An 8,863-nucleotide genomic window follows, 5' to 3' on the forward strand; every position below is an offset into this window, starting at 1 on the left:
ACCCACTGCAGTATTCTTGCCTGGCTAATCCCACACACAGCAGACGGAGCCTGGTAGGCTACAGTCCATGGGATCACAAAGAGTTGGACCTACAGACTAAACAACAAACATCATTGTGTCTGATTCTGGGCTGGTTATTTTTAAAAGATGGATGCGTTCTCATGCCAAGATGGTCCGCTAGCCCTGGAACAAGAAAGAAGTGCTCTGTGGCCGCCTGTCGGGTGGTGGTTTGGAGTAACAGGACATCCACTCACCCCTGGAGACTTCTGGCCCCGCTGACATGACCTGGTGGCCTTGTTGTTTCTGCCTAATTAGGTGAGGCAGGACCTGGTGTTTTTTAGAACCAGCACTTCAGGTGAAGCGGTGGCCCCTGCCCCCTTCTCTGCAGTGAGTGACCGCTGGCCCCTGACCGACATGGTAAAAAATTCCAATCCTTAACTCCCTGTTGGACAGGAACATTACTCCCTCTGAGTCTGGGGAGGAGGAGTCAGCCAGCCAGCCAGCGCTCCATCATGTCCAACTATGACCCCAAGGACTGCAGCCCGCCAGGCTCCTCTGTCCATGGGAGTCTCCAGGCAAGAACACTGGAGTGGGTCGCCAGTTCTTCCTCCGGGGGATCTTCCCCACCCAGGGGTCAAACCCGAGTTTCCTGCATTGCTAGGCGGATTCCTGAGCTTCTGAGCCACGTGGGAAGCCTCTAGGGAGGCGGAGAGGAGGCGTCAAACCTGCTCTGCTGTTCGTCCTGTGAGTCTCCGCTTTGCTAGTAAAGAGAATCTGGGACCTGAAAGTGACTGTTAAGCAAATCAACACACGCTGGATTAGACGGTGCGTGTTGGAAGAAGCCCTTCCTGTCACACTGCTTCGCAGCCTGAGGGTTAGCTTCTGAAACAGCGCCCAGCGGGCGTCTCCCTGGCGCGGGTGGAAACGGCTGGGATGAAGGCGCAGCGCCAGCCTTCCTCCTCCATCTGCCCCGAGCGTCAGGGCGTCCTTCCTCCTGGCCGAGAGCAGCTCCTCATTCCGGCTCAGGAAACCCCGTCTGTCTCGGCCTCCGGATTTCATCCGTCTCAAGCCCACCCTTCTCCTGCAGCATGAGCAGCCTCTCTGCCCTCACCTTCCTCTCCCCGTTTGAAGACTGAAGAGTCCCTCTAGAAAACTGTTCTTTCAAAGAGTAAAAACGCAAAATCCAAACACAAGCGTTACAATACCTCGGAAGGCCACAGGAAGAAACAGTAGTAGCGAGACAGGCCGAATCGCATTCCTCCACGTACTTCATGGTCAGGTTGGCATTTCAAATCCAGGGCAGAAAGAGAATCGTTTAAAAAGTGGTGTTGGGTGTGACCCCATGTTCATCACAGCAGTTTACAATAACCAGGACATGGAAGCAACCTAGATGTTCATCTGCAGACGAATGGATAAGAAAACTGTGGTACATACACACAATGGAATATTACTCAGCCATTAAAAAGGTGCGTTTGAATCAGTTCTAATGAGGTGGATGAAACTGGAGCCTGTTATACAGAGTGAAGTAAGTCAGAAAGAAAAACACCAACGCAGTATATTAACGCTATATGGAATTCAGAAAGATGCTATCAATGACCCTATATGCAAGACAGCAAAAGAAACACAGATGTAAACAACAGACTTTTGGGCTCTGTGGGAGAAGGTGAGGGTGGGATGATTTGAGAGAATAGCATTGAAACATGTATGTTACCACATGTGGAATCGATGACCAGTCCAGGTTCAATACATGAAACAGGGTGTGCAAAACTGTTGCACTGGGATGACCCAGAGGGAGGGGGAGGGAAGGGCCGGGGACACGTGTACACCCATGGCTGATTCTTGTCGATGTACGGCAAAAACAAGCACAATATTGTAAGTAATTAGCCTCCAATTAAAATAAATAAATAACATTTTTTAAAAACTGGGTGGGGGGGAGTGTTGTTGGGGAAATTCCCTGCAGTCCAGTGGTTAGGACTCAGAAGTTTCACTGCCAAGGGTGTGGGTTCAATCCCTGGTATAGAGCTAAGACCCCACAAGCCACAAAGTGTAGCCAAAAAAATTATGGTTGGACAACAATTTTGAGGATAAATCTTGATCCCAACATTGATCCTTAAGCCAAAAAAGATTCCAGATGAACCCAAGGTTTAAATATAAAAAACATAAAACTATTTTGTATAGTTTTGAATGGGGAAATCATTTTTAGGGGGAATACAAAATTCTCAGTTTTAAAGGAAAAGAGTATTAAATCTTTGACATAAAACACAAAACATATTTACACTAAGTTATAACATTATTCAATAAATAAATAAAGATAAAGGGCAAACAACAAAAAAGTCCAAATAACTTACTGAAATTGGTTTTTAAATCTAATATTTTTTCTCTTCTAATCGTTATACAGATTATCTAATTTTTATTACATTAGGTTGACCCTCCAAAACAATTTAGAAAGAAAGAAAGTAAAGAAAGTGAAGTTGCTCAGTGTGTCCGACTCTTTGGGACCCCATGGACTGTAGCCTACCAGACTCCTCTGCCCATGGGGTTTTCCAGGCAAGATACTGGAGTGGGTTGCCATTTCCTTCTCCAGGAGATCTTCCCAACCCAGGGGTTGAACCCGAGTCTCCCGCATTGTAGGCAAACACTTTACCGTCTGAGCCACCAGAAGTAATTTGACATAGTACATATTCTTGTCATAGTTTTGATTTTAATTCAAATGACTTCTTTTGCACTATGACTCTCGGTATAACATTTGCTTTTGTGTTTTGGTAAATCGTACTGTACTTAAGTAGCTCTTGTTTTTCAATGGATACTCTTAATAAATTATCACCTGCCATTTGAACACCTGTTAGTATGTAGGGTTTTTCCTTTGATTTGTATGAATTTTTATTGATAGGTTTTTTTTTTCAATGTTGGACAATGTTTGCATTCCAGGGTAAACTACTCAATCTTGATATGTTTTTCTCAGCTGTAATATTACATTTGACTTGTGAATATTTTATTTGACTAGAGTTGAATCCTTTACAGTAAACTGGTAAATGTAAGTAAAGCGTTTTCCTGAGTTCTGTGAGCCATTCTCGCAATGATTGAGCCTGAGAAGGGGGTCAGGGAGCCCCGGTTTATAGCCAGTTCGTCAGATCTATAGGTGTGACGGCAGCCTTGCCCAGGTCAGCAGTGTCAGAGGCGAACCGAATCTGGAGAACTGGAGATTTGTTTAGTGGTGGAAGAGGGGGGTGGGGGGAGGCGAGCACCCACACACCTGGTGTCAGAGTGTCACACGTTAATGCAGTTCAGAAGCCAGTTTTTTCAGATACCAGCAAGCTGGGGATTCGATGCCCCCTCCGCTTCCCCAGGGTGCTCACGCAATACTGTCTGCAGTGGAGGACACGACCCCTTGCTCCCAACTTGCTTCCTCCTGCACTCGGAAAGCTGGAGGCAACGTTTGGTCTTTGCTTTCTTATACCCCAGGCAGCTAACTGGCTTGCGCTCATTTCGAATAAGAAGAATTTGCTTCTGCTTCTGGAACTAGAAACTTTGCCTTGACTCTGACTAGTTCAGTCGATTTTACAATGCCTGTTTTTCAAAGGAGAACACGGAGACTTTGACATTCAAGCCTAGTCTGCCCAAGTTCACACAGGAACCGTGGTGTCCGGGCCTCCCAGCGGCGGACCCTCCCTCCTCTGTGCCATTAGATTCAAGATCATTTGCTTGAAGACAAGATCTCTGCTGTCGGGGACCACTACTCCATCACCGCACGTGTAAGGTCTTTGATTGTTCTCTCCAAGTACACACTTATCTCTAAATTCGCCCACATTTGGGAAGTTCTTCCAGCTCAAAGCTTGGTTGAGAAGGCCAGTGTTCTGAAGTGCCGTCAAAGCAGGAAAAAGGAAGAGAACCCTGCCTTGAGCATGAAGGGGAACTAGAAAGTGGGCAAGGACAGGCCACGCTTAGTCTCTGGGGGAATCCTGCCAGACCCGGCAAGAATTCTTTCTGAAAAGTCAAAGAAGGGAAGATGCGAGCTCGCTTGCTAAACCATCTGACTGTGACCCCATGGCCTGAAGGTCCCATTGTCAACAGCTGTGTGCTGCCCTCCCCCCAGTCTCCTTCACCTGCCTCCAGAAGTTAGTTTTATTCCAACTCAGCTCCAGAATTTGAGTCACGGACACACCCACACATACTTGGCAAGTCTTGGCCTAGATATTATGCCCACTCAGACCACCAGGCTTCTCTAACTGCTCTGAGATTAAGCTTGGTCTTTCTCACCAATCACATGGTCCTTTTCTCAGAATGAAATTGTGACATGCTGCAGGTCTGGAGAACAGGGCAAGATGTCCAGTGTGGTGATTGGGATGAGAAGTGTGGCTCTTTCCTGAAGCAGGTGGATTCTGAGGCATGTGTTAGGAAGTGTGCCTGGACTTGTGAGTCTCCAAGACAAGTGCTAATTTTCTCTTTTCAGGCTCTTGTGCAATTGTCCTCTATTTTTTTAAATTTAAATTAATAAGGGAATTTATTGGCTCATTTAAATGAGCAGTCCAGGAATAGATTTGGATTCAAATAGGACTGGATGCAAAATGTATGTGATATTGCTGGCATAGAAGAGAAGGAATTGATGCAAGGCTAGGGAAAAAAACAAGAAACAGGTGTATATTAAAATCATTAATAGCTTAAAATCTTGCCAATACAATGAATGAAAGGAATAGCATTCTTATTTGTGTTTCCCTAACTGCTGCTGGTCTAGTGGTTGAAGTGGGATTTGAAAACAAGTCCACTGACCCAGGAATTCATGTTTTTTTTCCCCACCAATATCCTGTATTATCTTTCACATCAGCTCCACTTGGAATCGTGAACTAGAAAAAGGCAGGAAAGAAATAAAACACTGCCTATCAGGTCTAGGAAGATTGTCATTTGTTAAATCAATGTGTTAGCTTTCTTCACAATGATGGCTTCCGCTCTTCCTGAAAAACATGATGCCAGCGCAGAAAAATGTTGGCAGCTTTATGTCCATAGATAGTGATAGCAGTTTGCCAGGAATGAACATCATTAATAGCAAACACTTACGTAACACCTACTGTATACCAGACACTGTGTTAAGCTCATCCCACGTATTAACTCATTTCATCCACACAACAACCCTGGGAGGTGAGTTCCGCTATTACCTCTGTTTTCAAATGGGAAGACCGAACCACAGAGAGGTGAGGTAATTTGCCTAGTGTCTCACAGCATGTAAGCGATGGGTCAAAACCAGACTTTATATCCCCATCGCTACCGCAGAATCAGCAGGTGTGATTTCTCCGAGGCCCCTCACCTTGGTTTGTGTGGCTTCCTGCTGTGTCCTCTCGTGGCCTTTTGTCTGTGCGAGTCATCCCTGGTGTCTCTTTATGTATCCAAGAGATCCACCCTCCAAATGTGGTCACCGGTCAGACTGGATTAGAACTCACTCTAACAACCTCCTTTTAACTTTGTCACCTTTTTTAAGGCCCTAGTTCCCTGGTGGCTCAAGTGGTAAAGAATCTGCCTGCAATGCGGGAGACCCAGGTTCGATCCTTAGGTCAGGAAGATCCCCTGGAGAATCCCATGGATAGAGGAGCCTGGTGGGCTACAGTCCACGGGGTCGCAAAGAGTCGGACATGACTGAGCGACTAATACTTACTAATACTTAATTCCAAATACAGTCACATTTTGAGGTACTGGAGGTTAAGGTGTCAAATCATGCATTTGAAGAGGGGGACACAATTCAGCTCCTAACAATGACTTTGAAGCCAAAAGATGATGCACCCTCAAGGTGGAAGGATCCTGGGCCCCTCAGTCAGTCCTTGGAAGAAAGGAGACTAGTGTGTGTGCTGTCTCTTCAGTCGTTTCCAACTCTGAACAACCCTATGGACCATAGCCCACCAGGATCGAAAGTCTCACATCTCCTGCATTGGTCCATGGGCTCTTTACCACTAGTGCCACCCCGGAAGCCCAAAAGAAGGCTAAGGACCTCAACCAGGAACATCAGCATTAGACTCTATGAGACCAACAAATGAAATTTTCATTTTGCTAACTCAGATTTTGGAATTGTTTATAACAGTGGATTATTTATACACTCAGCAATATTTATTCCTCCCCTACTGAGTTTGTCTCGTGGAATCAGGTATTAATATACTAGCTTCTTGTGATGAAAAATGTACAAACAAAGTGAAATGATTCTGGAGTTTTATCCTCCCAAATTGATTGGGTGAATTTGACCACGCCCATTAGGTTCTACAATGAATTAAAACATTAACACTAAACCATATGAATAATTCACACTAAATAATTCTCTAAGTGCAGCAAAGAGTTCTGAGCTTTATATGTGCCTGAAAGGATCACAGAATTAACACTTTGGAATTAGCTAATCTGAGACTGTTTGGGAAATTGATCAAGCCGCACCTTCTGACAGCTTTACAATCTCTACTAGGTCTGTTGAGGTGTGACTCTGGAAGCAGAGGACCTGCCAACAGCCAATATTCTTCTGTTTGGAGGCAGTAAATTAGGAATTTAAGGGAAGAACAGAAGGAACGAGAAAGGCACCTTCCTGACAGCTTAAGTGTCCTCCACTGCGGAATGGGGTGTTTCTCACAGTGAGCTGTAGGAAGATGCTGAGCACAGACCTGGGATACTGATGCTTGTGGACCGTCTCCCTGAATGAGAGGACACGGAAGGCACGTAGGAGATGAAGATGCTTGTGAAGAGAGCCCGGAGCCTGGAGGCCGCACAGGGGACCGCCCCCCCCAGCTTCCTGGTGCTGGAGACAGACAGCGGCGCTGCAGCTGGCCCCACGACTGTCCGCATCTGCACCCTGGTCCCAGCCTCACGGAGCCCTTCCCTCTTCAGGTCTCTTCTGTCTTGGGCAACGTTAACTCATCTTCAGTGGGAGAACTGGCTCTGCTTGCCCATTTTTCCTCCAAATCTTCTTTATCTGACACCTAGCTGTTGGCTTAAAAAAAAAAAAATTTTTTTTTTCTTATTTCTCTGGTTCTGCCCAAAGGAAATGGAGCTTGGTTTCTGTCTGTTCAACAGAAAGAAGTTCATGAAGTGTTCCAGCAAACGTTCAGTCAACGCATCAAAGCATCAGCCTGCCATGCCATCAAAACAAAGAGCTGGGAAAATGTCATCCTCATTTATATCCACAGCTTCCCTGGTGGCTTAGGTGGTAAAGAATCTGCCCGCCATGCAGGAGACCCAGGTTCAATCCCTGGGTCAGGAAGATCCCCTGGACAAGGGACTAGCAACCCACTCAAGTATTCTTGCCTGGACAATTCCATGGACAGAGGAACCTGGTGGGCCCAAGAACTAATACCTTCAAACCATGGTGCTGGAGAAGGCTCTTGAGAGTCCCTTGGACTGCAAGGAGATCCAACCAGTCCATCCTAAAGGAAATTAAGCCTGAATATTCACTGGAAGGACTGATGCTGAAGCTGAAGTGCCAATACTTTGGCCACCTGATGGGAAAAACTGACTCATTAGAAAAGACCCTGATGCTGGGAAAGATTGAAGGTGGGAGGAGAAGGAAATGACAGAGGACGAGATGGTTGGATGGCATCACCGACTCAGTGAACATGAGTTTGAGTAAACTCCGGGAGTTGGTGATGGACAGGGAGGCCTGGCGTGCTGCAGTCCATGGGTCGCAGAGTCGGACACGGCTGAGTGACTGAACAACAACATTTATATCTGGTTGGGGGAGAAAACAGTGAAAGAAAGCTGCAATATCTAAGGAAACATTTCCAGGCAAAGGCAACTTGTCTTCTTATGGGAATTCTCAGCAAGGGATCCTATAGGAAGATGGGGTCACACTGCACTTGACAGAGAAGTCGCCTGCTGTCAAGTAAAATGAAACACTCCTCGGAGACAACACGAAGTTCACAGGTTACCAGGCACCCGTGTTCTCTGGCAGAGGAAGCACGGCCCTGTTTGGTGGCCTTCCAAAGGTGCGTGTCATCGAGGATGTTCAAATCTGAGCCAAACTGGGGAGAAAGAGCAGGGTTTAGGAATGATACATTTAACACAGAATTAAAAGTGAGGCAGTCCAGAATGGCTTTTTCCCTTCTGTCTCACAGCAGGTTGAACAAGGTAACTGTGTAGCAAGTTTAAAGCATTAAAAAATTGAAATGACATGCAAGTGGTCAGGCTTCAAGATGAGAACATTCAACAAGGCTTTGAGAGACATTTTGTATTTGAAAGCATCAGGAAGCGACAGGAGACTATCAGTATTTGGGCCCCAACTGAGAGCATTATTTGGGGTAAGTATAATCGTCAATTATTTTCCCCCTTTCTTTGAAGATGGAAAGCTCTGAAAAAGACCAGAGAATCTTCCTCGGGCTCAGAAACAGTCAAAGGTCCTCATAAGCATACACAATGTGACACTAGCAGTTATTTTCCACTGCTGGGCCTATTCCAGGGCATCTGAGCAGAAGATGGTAAATATTGCAGAGATGGATTTTGATTGGGTGGCTGGTTGGGTAGGAGGGTGTTTGGTCTGGTTTATTGCTTCCTATGATGTATGGAATAGATGGACACTCACAAGATAATTAGCCAAGCTCGTGCATCCTGGACGGGAGTTAAGGAATTACCCATCCTCCGTTCTCCCCCTCCACCCTGACATTCTCTCCATGTGGGAACTGGCATCAGGAGAAGTGACTTTGCAAGTTCTTCCAGTAAGCTCATTGCAACACTTGGACAAAAGCCTGGTCGTCCTTCCTCTGAGCCTAAGGTTCTCCCCCACTTGAAACTCCCTGCCTCTTTAATGGTCATGGGCTTTATCATAAAAGTCGTCAACTGGGGATGAGTCAAACTGTCGCCCTTCACCACAGCCACACCTGCAGCAGGATGACTACTGCTATAGTTTGCA

The sequence above is a fragment of the Odocoileus virginianus genome, chromosome 22 (genome assembly GCF_023699985.2).
Source record: "Odocoileus virginianus isolate 20LAN1187 ecotype Illinois chromosome 22, Ovbor_1.2, whole genome shotgun sequence".
In the NCBI taxonomy this organism is placed as follows: domain Eukaryota; kingdom Metazoa; phylum Chordata; class Mammalia; order Artiodactyla; family Cervidae; genus Odocoileus; species Odocoileus virginianus.